This window comes from Saccopteryx bilineata, chromosome 1 (genome assembly GCF_036850765.1).
Source record: "Saccopteryx bilineata isolate mSacBil1 chromosome 1, mSacBil1_pri_phased_curated, whole genome shotgun sequence".
Classification (NCBI taxonomy): Eukaryota; Metazoa; Chordata; class Mammalia; order Chiroptera; family Emballonuridae; genus Saccopteryx; species Saccopteryx bilineata.
In genome coordinates, this window is record NC_089490.1 from 159744997 (window position 1) to 159760821 (window position 15825).

A 15825-nucleotide genomic window follows, 5' to 3' on the forward strand; every position below is an offset into this window, starting at 1 on the left:
CATGGTTATCTAAAGCCTCAGAACTTTTCCTTAGGTAACTTTAGTATTTAGAATGAAGGGAAACTGAAATATTGCAATGCTATCCAAAATTAGAATCAGTCCCAACTTAGAAATGTTTGAAAAGTTATTTAATAAAAGAATCTTAAGACACATTAAACTCTAAACTATTTACATTGCTCCAAAGTTTCCTTTTACATTTGTCAACATATCTTGCACATAGTTGGAATCATTGACTATGTGCTTTCTTGTGTTCTAAGTTTTCCCATTAACATTCTTTTTTTTTTTTTTTTTTTAATTAAGTGAGCAGTGGGGAGGCAGAGAGACAGACTCCTACATGTGCCCAGACTGTGATCTACCCGCAGGTCCCCTGCCTATTTGGGGCTGCTGCTTTGTTGCTCGGCAACCGAGCTATTTTAGCACCTGAGGCAAGCCATGGAATCATCCTCAGAGCCAGGGGCCAACTTGCTTCATAGGAGCCAGAGCTATCCGCTGCGGGAAGGGGAGTGAGAGACAGAGAGAAGGGAGAGGAGGGGTGGAGAAGCCGATGGTCGCTTCTCCTGTGTGCCCTGACCAGAAGTTGAACCCAGGCTTCCACATGCCAGGCCGATGCTAAACCACTGAACCAACTGGCCGGGGCCTCTTTTTAACATTATTTTATAGAAATATTTCTACATAGTGATAATGATCAGTGTTATTTAAATAGCTACATATTGCCTGACCAGGCGGTGGTGCAGTGGATAGAGCGTTAGACTGGGATGCAGAGGACCCAGGTTCGAGACCCCGAGGTCGCCAGCTTGAGCGCGGGCTCATCTGGTTTGAGCAAAAGCTCACCAGCTTGGACCCAAGGTTGCTGGCTCAAGCAAGGAAGGCCCATGGTCAAGCACATATGAGAAAGCAATCAATGAACAACTAAGGTGTCGCAGCGCGCAACAAAAAACCTAATGATTGATGCTTCTCATCTCTCCGTTCCTGTCTGTCTATCCCTCTCTCTGACTCTCTCTGTCTCTGAAAAAAAAAAAAGCTACATATTTTTGTGCCTTTCACATATTAATTTGTTACTAATTTTTTTATGGTGAATATTTTTGTATAATTTACCTTTTTTACTCCTTTTGAACTATTTCCTTAAAGTATATACCCAGAAGATAAAGTCCTGGATTACAGTTTTATAGTTCCTGTTACATATTAATCAATTATTCTTTAGACAGATTATGCCCATCTGTGGTTTCATCTGAAATAAGACTGTGCAGATTTTTTTCATAATCTTGACATCATTCAGTCTTACAATTTTACTTATTTTCGCTAGTTTAAAAAGCTTTCCCTACTTTTAATGTTGCTTTAGTTTTTTATTTATGTAGGAGATGGCCCCAGGTACTTTTTTTTTGGCCCAAGGTACTTTTAAAGCACCTGGTTTCTTTTTATATCTTACTGAGATATGAGCATTTTGCAATAAATGCTAGCTAGCTGCAGTAGGCCTAAGCGGCCAGCCTGTCCTCTTAGCTGCAGTTCTCACATTTCCTGCGACCGCACCCCGCCGCGGGGACCAGAACTCCGTCCGGAACTGCGCCCACCAGGGGTCAGCGCAGGCTCAGTTTTGGGATCTGGCTTCCCACAATGCACCGGGCTCTGTAGTCCCAGCGTCGGAAGGTGACTGAGCCGCGAGGGTTTGCGAGTCGCGGGAGGGGCCGCCGAGGGGCGGGGCGTCGTGGGGGCGGGACCAGGGCCGCCGCTGCCGCTGTAGTACCGGCGGACCTGGAGTTTAAGTCGCGCGCTCCTCCGCGGTGGAGACCTCTCCACCTGGCGCCGTGAAAGGTAGGGAGGTAGGTGGTGCTCGGGAAGGCGGTATGTGAAGTCTTTTCTTAGTTGTACAAAGAGGAAAAGTCTTAAGCTGCTAAAATGTAGAGCTGGAGCAACCAGGTTTGTTAGGAGGGAATGTGTTTGAAAACTCTTTTGTCTTGAGTCCCTGTCTTCCCGTCCCTCCAGTCGCTGCTGGGCTTTGGGGAGCCGGATTTGGGGAGTGTGTGCCAGGGAAATTTCAAGATCTTGTTTCATCCTTTCTTGTGTTCGGATGGATGCAAGCTCCGAGGTGAAGTTAGAGTGTGTGAGAACTTGTGTCGGTGTTGGCTGGGTTTCTTCAGATGTGTACGTGTGTGAGGGCTCGTGAAAGATTAGAGGTCGGTCGGGATCCATTTCACCGCGTGGCAGAGGGTCCCGAGCCCAGCTGTTTCAGATACAGAAGTGAGTGGCGTCCGTCACGTGTCTCGCCTGCGCCACCTTGTCAGGTGGTGGCTGTCCTGTGATTTAAGCTAGTGGTGCCCTCAAGTTCTAAGAGACCCAAACACACCGTACCCAGGATGCCTCTCCAGGACACTGCTTACCAAGAGTCCCTGCTGCCATACTCCAGGGCCCCTCACCGCACAGCTGACCCTAGTTTGGGGATCCCACACTTTGAACGTTTCAAAAAGTAAAGTTTGGCAGATAGAAGCACTGGCATATCGGGCAGCTGGGATAGCTTTAGGTTGTTGGTGTCTGTCCTCCTCAGTCTGTTTCTGGGTCACACTGGGCTTCCTCTGTTCAGTCCCGCTTCCTGTTATCCTAACACCCCTTGGTGATAATGCCAACGTGTAGCAATGCCAACCTGAAAGCTCCAGGCTGCAGTTCTAAAGTAACTCCACCTCTGCCCACTTCTAAAGCCTCAGAAAAAAAGCACTTAGTCCTCTGATTCCTTATCCCCAATGTAGACCACATTATATTTTTAAAGGTATATTTTTCTTTAAAACCCTCACCCTATATTATGTTTATTCCAATATATATCAATTGATTTTACTTTTGAAATCCAAGCAGTTTCTTTTATTGTTTAGCAATCAAGGTTATACTTAGGAAAACTACCTAAACAATATATTCTTTGGGTGAACATGATCCTGATTAACAAATTAGCTGATAGTAAAAGGTGCAAGATGGGAAATCAGGCAAGGCTGGTTCCCAAACATTTCTGCTTTTAAGAAGAGGTTGGATGATAAAATTATTTTTATTGTTCCTTCCAAATGTAAAATGCTATGAATGAACACAGATTCCTGCCTGACCAGGCGGTGGCGCAGTGGATAGAGCATCGGACTGGGATGCAGAAGATCCAGGTTTGAGACCCTGAGGTCGCCAACTTGAGTGCAGGCTCATCTGGTTTGAGCAAAGCTCACCAGCTTGTACCCAAGGTCGCTGGCTCGAGCAAGGGGTTACTCGGTCTGCTGAAGGCCCACGGTCAAGGCACATATGAGAAAGCATTCAATGAACAATTAAGGTGTCACAACTAAAAACTGATGATTGATACTTCTCATCTCTCTCCATTCCTGTCTAACTCTCTGTCTCTAAAAAAAAAAAAAAAAGAACACAGATTCCTTTTCTTTGTTGGCCATACCTCTTGACTTGAGATAATCAAATATAAGAAATTCGTTTAAATTATTTCAAAACAGGTGTCATCATCTCATCTATGCCCAAGAAAAGAATCTAGGAGTTATCAGGATTCTAAGTCTTTTTTTTTTTTTTTTTTTTTACAGAGACAGAGAGAGTCAGAGAGGGATAGACAGGGACAGACAGGAACGGAGAGATGAGAAGCATCAATCATTAGTTTTTCGTTGCTCGTTGCAACACCTTAGTTGTTCATTGATTGCTTTCTCATATGTGCCTTTACTGCGGGTCTTCAGCAGACTAACCCCTTGCTTGAGCCAGCAACCTTGGGTTGAAGCTGGTGAGCTTTTGCTCAAACCAGATGAGCCCGCGCTCAAGCTGGCTACCTTGGGGTCTCGAACCTGGGTCCTCCGCATCCCAGTCCAATGCTCTATCCACTGCGCTACCGCCTGGTCAGGCAGGATTCTAAGTCTTTGTTAAGCAGAATTTCTTAATGGCCCTTAACCCTATCTCTGGAAGCTTTTCTTCGGAAGTGTCAGTTTGCCATAAAAATATGGAAATTTGAATTGTTTATTATGTCTAATATTTTCTCTATCTGACATTAATATTCATTTCAAAGAGTTGTATGTTTGTGAGTAAAAAGCTACAAACCTTTAAAAGATTAAAAGCAAGGATAAAAAACCTTAGCTAGTAGACATCCTCAGTTTAGTGGCAATATGCACAAAAGATAAAACAAAGATTTAGTAAGTCATTAATAGTCAACAACAACCCATAAGAACTAGAGGGCACCGTTTGAAGCTCCGAAGAAGCAGTTAAGGACATGTTAAAGATAGCTTTGCACAGTAGATTGCCAGCATCAGTAAGCCCATATAGCCTCATAAGATTCATGTGCAAACACACTGATACCCATATAAAGAAACTTATAGACAAATTAATGGCCTCCCTAAAAATAAGCAGATGAGATGTTTTCCATGTTAACTGTAAATACTATGCATGTTAGGTTAATTTAAACAGTTGGCCCATTGCTTTTACAACCTTCCAATGCTTTTATTATCTCAAAAATGGCACAGCTGGCATAGTTCTTGCTTCTGAAAGAGGCAAAAAAACCCCAAAAAACTCTGACCTCTGTTCATAGACTGGAGTTTACAGGAGTTAGCACAGACAACTCATAAATCACTCATTTCTTGAGCAGATGTTTATCAAGCACCTATTAAGTACAAGACTGGATGTATTGCTTTAGCCCACTCCTAATGAAAAATAGCTGTGGGAATGCTTTCCTGTTGGGCAGTGTCATCTGGACTTCATAAATAGGGACTTAGAATATTTCTCAGATGCTGAGGAAGGAAAAGCATCTCTCAGAAGAGCCATGAAGACATGAGAAGCTCAGTTGAAAAACACACAACTTATTTTGGAGGGAGAAAGGAATAAACTACTTCAAAATATTTCTTCTTTGGCTTCCATCTCTGGGGTACCAATTAAAAAAAACTTTATTCTATTATGATACTAATTATAACATTAACTAAATATAGCATTAACAAAATTATAGAGGTAAAGCTGCAAGATGTGAGGCCCAGAAAAATAAGAGATAAGACTGAAGAGAGACCTAACAGACTGAACTGGGTTTGGGTTGCATTTTTCAGGGATCTGGAATGGTGTTGGGGCCATCTTGGACTTGGTGAACATGTTAAGGACACTACTCTTTTATGGATTCTTGCTGTATTGGCCAAGAGTTTGCTTAAAGGCTTTAATCACTGTAAAAAAAAAAAGGAATATAAGATTAGATAAAGAATATGTGCCACATATACACCATGGTATACTATTCAGCCATAAAAAATGATGACATCGGATCACTTACAACAAAATGGTGGGATCTTGATAACATTATACGGAGTGAAATAAGTAAATCAGAAAAAAACAAGAACTGCAGGATTCCATACATTGGTGGGACATAAAAACGAGACTAAGAGACATGGACAAGAGTGTGGTGGTTACGGGGAGTGGGGGGGGGGAGGGAAGGGAGAGGGGGAGGGGAAGGGGAAGGGGCACAAAGAAAACTAGATAGAGGGTGACGGAGGACAGTCTGACTTTGGGTGATGGGTATGCAACAGAATTGAATGACAAGATAACCTGGACATGTTTTCTTTGAATATATGTGCACTGATTTATTGATGTCACCCTATTAAAATAAAAATTTATTTATAAAAAAAAAGTTTCCTTTACAACGATAGCCATTTTATATTAATAAATAAAAACCAACTTAAAAAAAAAAAGACTGAAGAGAGAGGTGAGGGTCAGATCACAGAGGCCTTGCGAGGATGAGGGGAGCCACTGAAAACTTGAGCAGGAGAATGACAGGACCGTAGTAGCTTCAGGTAGCTCACTCTGAAGCCTGACTTAAGAAGCTAGGAGGCAGGAAGAACTGTTAGGAGGCTGTAGCAGTGATTAGGAAAGAAATGGTGAGGACTTAGCTTTTGTAGAATGCATTACCAGTTTTAGCGCTCTTATGCGTCACTTCATTTGGTTTTCATAATGGTCCTTTGCAGTTAGTGGGCTAAGGTTCATATCTTCATTTTGTAAGTGCTTACCTCAGTGCTTTGTGTACATCACCCCTCTCATAAAAACCCTGTAAATTGGGTATTATTAGCCTACCTGACAGAAGCTGATACAGAAGCAGGGTAAGGAGCAGCCCCTGGTCTACTGTCTAGTGCAGGACTCATTTTGAATAGCAGCTAGGTCCTGCTCCTCTAGCAGAAGAGGCAAGACAACCCTTCCAGGCAAACCTGCACCCCGGAAACACCTCTCAGGAGTCAGCAGGGCAATGAGATTGCAGTGCCCAGCTTCTTAGGCACTTCTGTCCATGCAAGAGTCCCACTGAACAGAGCAGTGTGGTAGTTCCTCAGAATAGTAGACGTGCAATTACCATGTGATCCAGCAGTTCCACTTCTGGGTGTGTACCCAAAAGAAGGGTCTCAGACATGTTTGTACACCTGTGTTCACAATACTCAAAAGGTAGAGGATGTGAGGGCGATCTGGCTGCGACATCTGTCACCCCATTGATTGCCAGGGTTGATTCGGCTGATCTGGCTGGCTAGGCAGCTGTCCCTTTCCTCCCTCACTGCTCCATGTGCGTCCCTCCCGAAGCTGCGCACTCGGTCGAAGAGGACGACCTTCCCCGCTAGAGGAGAGGACCGTTCTTTGGTCAAGGGTATACGAGTAGCTGCGCTCCCCTGCTAGAACCTCCAAACAAGTCTCAAAAGGTAGAAACAACTCACGTGTACATCAGTGGAAGAATGGATAAACGAAAAGTGGTATATTCATACAATGAAATATTATTCAGCCGTAAAAAGGAAGGAAATGTTGACACATGCTACAACATGGATGAACGTTGAGGACATCATGCTAAGTGAAATCAGCCAATAGCAAAAGGACAAACTGTATAATTCTAGTTACAGTAGTAGTAAAATTGACAGAAATGAAAAGTATAATGGTGGCTGGCAGGGGCCAGGAGGAGAGGGGAATGGGAGGTTGCTGTTTGCTGGGTAGAGAGTTTTAGTTTGGAAAGATGAAGAGTTGATGGTGGTGATTTTTGTACAATAGTATTTATGTATTTAATGCCTCTGAATTGTACATTTAAAAATGGTTAAAATGGGTCCTGGCCAGTGGTGCAGTGGCTAGAGAATCTTCCTGGAGGGCCGAAGTCGCTAGTTCCATCCTGATGTCACTGGCTCGACTCTGAAGGTGCTGACTCAACCTTGAGGTCCCTGGTTCAAGCCCCGGTGAGGGCTCAACCCCTAGGGCACCGGTTTGAGCCCCCGTCAAGGCACATATGAGAACCAGTCAATGGAACAACGAGTTGATGCTTTTCTCTGTCTCCCTCTTTCTTCCCTTTTCTCTCTCTCTCTCACCCCCCCAAATGGTAATCTTTATTAAAGATTAAAATGGTGTATTTTACTACCAAAAAAATCTGCATTATGAACAGATAACCAAAGTCCAGGTGCATGTGATAAAGTAATGATAAGGAAGACTAGAAAATGTACTTCCAAAATTAAAACAGACATCTTGTAAAACCCCACCCAATAAAAGAATGCTAGCTGGATTACCAGAGACAGATCACAGAAGTGTGAGGCTGAAAGGTACCAGAGATACCATTCAATACAATCTTCGTTTTTTACAGATGAAAACAGCGAGGCCCAGCATTATCACATTTTTCCCAGCCACTGAGCAAGTTCAGGCAAAGGGAGAATTTGAAGCAAAAGCCTGGCCTCTGCCAGACAGTCGTGCCTGATACAGACAAGAAACCACTTTGGGCTGAGAGATAGGTGTGCTCTAGATTTTTATTTTTATTAACTTGGTTAATTTCTCTTTAATTTTATTTATTTATTTATTTTAGAGAGGCAGGGGACAGAGGGAGAGTGAGAGAGAGAAGGGCGGGGGGAGGAGCAGGAAGCATCAACTCCCATATGTGCTTTGACCAGGCAAGCCCAGGGTTTTGAATCGGGGACCTCAGCATTCCAGGTTGACGCTTTATCTACTGCACCACCACAGGTCAGGCTGGATTTCTTTCTTAAGCAGAAAAAGAAACCCAAGATTTCCATTTTTATCAGCCTTGCTGCAGCAAATTCATAAGATTATAATTAGTGAAGAAGTTTGGGTGCTTAGACTCGGGTGTCTGGTTGCTGGCTTTGTCTAGGTATTTTGGTGGGAAAGTGGTGATGAGTCAGTTTGTTCGTTCATTCATTCATTCATTCTCAAACACTTGAGGGACTGTCGTGCCAGATATCCTCTCCGGTTTCCAATGTTTCTATCTAGTAACAGCCGTCTGCCAGTCACCTTGGACTTAAACTCCTAGTTATATAAGCCTTCATCAACTCCTGGAAAGGTGTTAGGGGAACAGGTACAGTCACAGGGGAGGTGATATGAGGTGAAGTGGCAGGGTGTGAAATGCCAGAGAGTTGTGATTGCAACAACGAAGCCACCTGGAGCTGGAGGAGTCTCACTAGGACGGTGTCTAGGGCTACAGATGCAAAAGGATGGGCATCCTGCTCATGTAGCTCGCCCTTGGCACAGACCAAATGTGGGGACTGCCTGGAGTTCTGAACACGTGCATGGAGATCAGGGTGATGCATGGAGACCAGCGGAGGTACCAAGAGAGAGGAAGAGATATAGAAGACAGTGCAATTCTGCAAACAACCTGATTTTCATGGAATGACATCCCCATCTTGTGGCCTGTACAGAAAAAGCCAGGTTGGCTCTTTTCATCTTGTGTGCATGAGGGTGAATAGAGCCCCTTTTAAAAAAAAATCCAGTAGCTTGACCAGCCTGCTTTCAGGGGACCTGAGGAATAGGATACAAGGTAAAACATGACCTACAGAATAAGGCACAAGAGTAGTTTAGTTAAACAAGCACCATATTTGAAACCACTTAACAAGGAGAGGCAAGCAGGAAAGGCACCATGCCTGGCATTTAGGAGACACACACAGTATGTTCTAGCTATTTTTTTTTTAATTTTTATTTATTCATTTTAGAGAGGAGAGGGAGAGACAGAGAGAGAGAGAGAGAGAGGGGAGAGACAGAGCGAGAGAAGGGGGGAGGAGCTGGAAGCATCAACTCCATATGTGCCTTGACCAGGCAAGCCCAGGGTTTCAAACCGGCGACCTCAGCATTTCCAGGTCGATGCTTTATCCACTGCGCCACCACAGGTCAGGCGGTTCTAGCTATTTTTAAAATTATAAAACATAAAGGTGTTCATAGCAGTGAAGCAGAAATAGATCCTAGGAGGCACCTGAGATGAGACATTTTGGCATGGAATCTGCCTTAAAATTTCTTGGAAGCCATGATATAAAAGGAAACAGGTTGGGTTACATCATTTTCTTATCCTGGCAAGATAAAATATACAGATTCAATTATAGCAAAGATTTTTTTTCCCCTGGAACTAATTTCAAGGAAGGATTTATCACATGGGCTCCCTTAAATATAATTTTGAGGCCATGTAAAATATCTTCAATAACATTTATGGACAACTCTGAAAACTCCATGCAGATGAATGGTTTTTATCTAACAACACTACTCTCTATCTTTGGTGGGTATCTAGAGTTACCACTGAACGTGTAAAATATTTTTCTGTTAGAATGCTGCCCTGGTAGGATTCTGGGAGTGTCACTGTCAGGAAGTTACCTGGGGATGAGTCATCAGAAGAACCTGCAGAAGTGGGCAGATTAGATAGCTGAGCCGGAAAAGGTTTGTCTTTTGAGTTCCATCATTTTATTTACTGTTTTTGTGGGGTAGAGGATCCCTTGGCAGGAAAAAAGAGCTAAGTGGTCCAATAGGCATTTAAGTTTTGAAGCAAGAATAGAATAAGCCCTGTGCTACTCTTAATTTAAAAAAGTTTTTTTATTAATTTTTTTTTAGAGAGGAGAGAGTGAGAGAGAGAGAGAGAGAGAGAAGGGGGAGGGAGGAGCAGAAAGCATCAACTCCCATATGTGCCTTGACCAGGCAAGCCCAGGGTTTTGAACCAGCTACCTCAGCGTTTCCAGGTCGACGCTTTATCCACCGCGCCACCACAGGTCAGGCTGTGCTACTCTTGACACAAGATGGCAGTCTCTAGGGACACAAATGGCCGCTGGTGATGGGGAGACCAGCAGTTAATCTCCAGCCTGTTACTTCAGAGTAACAGGAGGTTATGATGTAGTGGGAAGGCCATGGGCTTTGAAGTCAGATAAATCTGGTTCAGCTCCTAGTTCTTACACTTAATAGATAATGTGATTTCACAAATGACTCAATTTTTTTGGTCCTCAGTGGGATATTAATATCTACCTTGGCCTTGGCCAGTTAGCTCAGTTGGTTAAGAACATCGTCCTGAAACAACAAGGTTGCAGGTTCAATCCCCAGTCAGGGCGCTCAGGGCAACCAAAGAATGCATGACTGAGTGGAACAACAAATGAATGCTTCCCTTCTCCTCCCCTCTCTCTTTCTTCCTCTTTCTATCTGTATAAAAAGCAATAAAAATTAAGCCCTGGCCAGATAGCTTAGTTGGTTGGCACATTGTCCCGGAGCATAGAGGTTACCAGTTTGATTCCTTGGTCAGGGCACATACAGGAGCAGCTCAATGTTCCTGTCTCTTTCTCTCCCTGCCTCTCTTTCAAAAGAAAAAAAAAGAAAAGAAAAAAGACCTTGTATGAATTATTTCACTGATCAGAGATAAGATATATAAACACTAATACATAATAGTAGCTGACAATTATTGATGCTTAACTGAGATGAAGCCTTATGTTAAGTGCTTTATTACATGCATTATTTCATTTATTCTTCAAAGCAGCTCTCTGTGGTACATACCACCTGGGACCTGATTGGTATATATAGTATTACTAGTATCAGTTATAATAATAAATCAATCAGGAAAAAGTGAAAGAGGCCATCTCTGCCCTGGGTGTTAGTACTCTGAACAGAGTCAGCAAACTCTTGGCCACTGGCCACATCTGGCCCTTTGTTTTTGTCCAGTGGGTGAGCTAAGAATGCTTTTACCTATTTAAATGGTTGAAAAAATCGAAAGAAGAATAATATTTCATAACATATGATATAAAATTCATGAAAATGATATAAAATTCAAACATGAGTCTATAAATAAAGTTTTATTGGAACACAGCCATATCCTTTTGTTCCCATATTGGCAGAGGTTGCTTTCGTGCTGCAACAGCAGAGCTGAGTAGCTGTGACACAAATACGCCTGCTCATCCTAAAATATTGACCACGGGGCCCTTTGCAGAAAGTGTTTTCTGATCCCCAATCTAGAATAGGCCTCCAGGGGTCAGGGCAGCGGCAGAAACTAAGCCAACCTCAGTGTGAGCAAGACTGGCCAGAGGTAAGTATTTAGAGATGAAATCCAGAAGGAGCAGAACTCTCATTGGCCTCAGTTTGGGGCCCTAAAGATGTGGCAGGCTGTTTTTGGGCCAACACAGGTAGACTGAAGAGAGGAAGATGGCTTGGGCTGGACCATTATCTACCAGCTCTCTGAGCTCAGCCCGTCTGGGACTAGAACTTAGTGAAGAAGCAGGCTTAGAAGTCTGGGATCTGTGAGCTGCTGTTCTTTTTTTTAATGTTACAGGTCTCACTGTCACCACTGTGCTTCTCAGCGTATCCACATTAACAATTTCTGGACACTGAACAACAGTGCCCGTTTTCTTCTAGAATGAGGCTTGTGAGCTGTTCATTTTTATGCTTTTGTATGTTTGCTTTTCCCTTTGTGTTTGTTTACTTTTCCCTTTGTGTTTTAGCAAAAATTCCCTTTCAAATATTCTAATCTTATCTAAGCTAGCCAGGGGAAAAAATGATTGAGTCACACCTGGACCAGGATAAAGTCCAAACTTTTTAACTATTCTTAAACCATAGAGTATCTGGTCTGGTCCCTTCTCACTTGTCTAGGCTCCTCTTCCGACCACTCCCTAGACACCCTGTGCTACACTCATGTTTACAGCTTACACCCCCTGGAAGCGAGTGTGTTCCACATCTCATGTTTTTTTTTCCCATAAAAAATTGTTTTTATATTTATTAAATTTAATGCAGTGACATTGATAAATCAGGGTACATATGTTGAGAGAAAACATCTCTAGATTATTTTGACATTTGATTGTGCTGTATATCCCTCCCCCAAAGTTAAATTGTCTTCTGTCACCTTCTATCTGGTTTTCTTTGTGCCCCTCCCCTCCCCCAACCCCTCTCTCCTTCTTCACCCCTCCCCCCTCCCCCCACCCCCCACCCCTGTTGCCATCACATTCATGTTCATGACTGAGTCTCATTTTTATGTCCCTTCTATGTATGGATTCATCTTAGTTTTTTTTCTGGCTTATTTCACTCTGTATAATGTTGTCAAGGTCCATCCATGTTATTGTAAATGATCCGATGTCATCATTTCTTATGGCTGAGTAGTATTCCATAGTATATATGTACCAAAGCTTTTTAATCCATTCGTCCTCTGACGGACACTTGGGCTGTTTCCAGAACTTTGCTATTGTGAACAATGCTGCCACAAACATGCGGGTGCATTTCTCCTTTTGGAGCCGTTCTATGGTGTCCTTGGGGTATATTCCTAAAAGTGGGATAGCTGGGTCAAAAGGCAGTTCGATTTTCAGTTTTTTGAGGAATCTCCATACAGTTTTCCACAGTGGCTGCACCAGTCTGCATTCCCACCAGCAGTGCAGGAGGGTTCCCTTTTCTCCACATCCTCGCCAGCACTTATTCTGTGTTGTTTTGTTGATGAGCGCCATTCTGACTGGTGTGAGGTGATACCTCATTGTGGTTTTAATTTGCATTTCTCTAATGATTAGTGATGTTGAGCATTTTTTCATATGCCTATTGGCCATCTGTATGTCCTCTTTGGAGAAGTGTCTATTCATCTCTTTTGCCCATTTTTGGATTGGGTTGTTTGTCTTCCTGGTGTTGAGATTTACAAGTTCTTTATAAATTTTGGTTATTAACCCCTTATCAGATGTATTGTCAAATATGTTCTCCCATTGTGTAGTTTGTCTTTTTATTCTGTTCTTGTTGTCTTTAGCTGTGCAAAAGCTTTTTAGTTTGATATAGTCCCATTTGTTTATCCTGTCTTTTATTTCACTTCCCTGTGGAGATAAATCAGCAAATAGATTGCTCCAAGAGATGTCCGAGAGCTTACTGCCTATGTTTTCTTCTAAGATGCGTATGGTTTCATGGCTTACATTTAAGTCTTTTATCCATTTTGAGTTTATTTTTGTGAGTGGTGTAAGCTGGTGGTCTAGTTTCATTTTTTTGCAGGGAGCTGTCCAATTTTCCCAACACCATTTGTTAAAGAGTCTGTCTTGACTCCATTGTATTTCCTTACCTCCTTTGTCAAATATCAGTTGTCCATAGAACTGTGGGTTTATTTCTGGGTTCTCTGTTCTGTTCCATTGATCTGTATGCCTGTTCTTATGCCAGTACCAGGCTGTTTTGAGTACAATGGCCTTGTAGTATAACTTGATATCAGGAAGTGTGATACCTCCCACTTTATTCTTCTTTTTTAAGATTGCTGAGGCTATTCGTGTTCTCTTTTGGTTCCATATAAATTTTTGGAATATGTGGTCTATATCTTTGAAGTATGTCATTGGTATTTTAATTGGTATTGCATTGAATTTATAGATTGCTTTGGGTAAAATAGACATTTTAATGATGTTTATTCTTCCTAACCATGAGCACGGTATATACTTCCACTTGTTTGTATCTTCCTTGATTTCTTTTATCAATGCTTTGTAATTTTCCGAGTACAAGTCTTTAGTCTCCTTGGTTAAGTTTATTCCTAGGTACTTTATTTTTTTGGTTGTAATTGTGAAGGGGATTGTTTCCTTAATTTCTCTTTCTGACTGTTCATTGTTGGTATATAAAAATGCCTCTGATTTCTGAGTATTGATTTTATATCCTGCCACTTTGCTGAATTCATTTATCAGGTCCAGTAGCTTTTTGACTGAGACTTTAGGGTTTTCTATATACAATATCATATCATCTGCAAATAATGATAGTTTTACTTCTTCTTTTCCAACTTGAATGCCTTTTATTTCTTCTTCTTGTCTGATTGCTGTGGCTAGGACTTCCAGGACCATGTTAAATAAGAGTGGTGAAAGGGGGCACCCCTGCCTTGTTCCTGATCTTAAGGGTATTGCTTTTAATTTTTGCCCATTGAGTATGATGTTGGCTGTGGGTTTCTCATAGATGGCTTTTATCATGTTGAGGTATGTTCCCTGTATTCCCACTTTGCTGAGAGTTTTGATTATAAATGGGTGCTGGATTTTATCAAATGCTTTTTCTGCATCTATTGAAATTATCATATGGTTTTTCTCCTTCTTTTTGTTTATGTGATGAATCACATTGATTGATTTACAAATATTGTACCAGCCTTGCCTCCCCAGAATAAATCCCACTTGATCATGGTGTATGATTTTTTCCATATATTGTTGGATCCCGTTTGCTAATATTTTGTTGAGGATTTTAGCATCTATATTCATCAGAGATATTGGTCTATAATTTTCTTTCTTTGTGTTGTCTTTGCCTGGTTTTGGAATCAGAATTATGCTCGCCTCATAAAAGGAACTTGGAAGTCTTCCTTCCTCTTGAATTTTTTGAAATAGTTTGAGAAGGATAGGAGTTAGTTCTTCTTTGAATATTTGGTAGAATTCCGTTGTGAAGCCATCGGGCCCCGGACTTTTCTTTGTTGGGAGTTTTTTGATAACTGTTTCTATCTCATTTGTTGTAATCGGTCTGTTTAGGTTTTCTGATTCTTCCAGATTGATTTTTGGAAGATTGTATGTTTCAAGGAATTTGTCCATTTCATCTAGGTTATCTAGTTTTTTGGCATACAGTTCTTCATAGTATTTTCTTACAATATTTTGTATTTCTGTTGTGTCAGTTGTTATTTCTCCTCTCTCATTTCTAATTTTATTTATTTGAGTCCTCTCTTTTTCTTGGTGAGTCTACTTAAAGGTTCATCAATCTTGTTTACCTTTTCAAAGAACCAGCTCCTAGTTTCATTGATCCTCTGTATTGTTTCTTTAGCCTCTATGTCTTTTATTTCTGCTCTGATCTTGATTATTTCCTTCCTTCTACTACATTTGGGCTTTACTTGCTGTTCTTTTTCTAATTCTTTTAGATGCAGGGTTAAATTGTTTATTTGAGCTTTTTCTAGCTTCTGAAAGTGTGCCTGTAGTGCTATGAACTTCCCTCTCAGCACTGCTTTCGCTGTGTCCCATAAATTTTGAGTTGTTGTATGCTGATTGTCATTTGTTTCTAGGAATTTTTTTTATTTCTTCTTTGATCTCATTCTTAATCCATTCATTATTTAACACCCTGCCATTTAGTTTCCATGTGTTTGAGAATTTTTGAGCTTTTCTGTTGTGATTCATTTCTAGTTTCATGCCGTTGTGATCGGAGAAAGTGCTTGATATGATTTCAGTCTTCTTAAATTTGTTGAGAGCACTTTTGTGCCCTAACATGTGGTCTATCCTAGAGAATGTACCATGAGCACTTGAAAAGAATGTATATTCTGCTGCTTTAGGGTGAAAAGTTCTGAAGATATCTATTAAATCGAGTTGATCTATTGTTTCCAATAAGTCTGCTGTTTCTTTGTTAATTTTTTTTTCTTGAGGATCTATCTAGTGATGTTAGTGGGGTATTGAAATCCCTTACTATTATAGTATTGCTGTTGATCTCGCCCTTTAAATCTATCAAAGTCTGCTTTATATATTTGAGTGCTCCTATATTAGGTGCATAGATATTTATAATAGTTATATCTTCCTGTTGGATTACTCCCTTTATCATTATGTAGTGGTATTCTTTATTTCTTACTATATCCTTTGTTTTAAAGTCCAATTTGTCTGATATAAGTATTGCTACCCCTGCTTTTTTTTCATTTCCGTTTTCATGAAATGT

The 15825-nt window shown here is 41.4% G+C and overlaps 1 protein-coding gene across 3 annotated transcripts in view; it reads left to right on the plus strand.

Annotated features, from left to right (window-relative positions):
• Nucleotides 1-1719: 1719 nt before the first annotated feature.
• The window catches only part of EXTL3 (exostosin like glycosyltransferase 3), a 165663-nt gene continuing 151557 nt past the window's right edge, over nucleotides 1720-15825 (plus strand). Inside the window, exon 1 of one of the 3 annotated variants that reach the window (XM_066278600.1) lies at nucleotides 1720-1809. The gene's annotated coding sequence lies outside the window, so the exon portion shown is untranslated. The remainder of the gene's footprint in view (nucleotides 1810-15825) is intronic. The other 2 variants (XM_066278601.1, XM_066278602.1) reach the window with 2 other exon arrangements.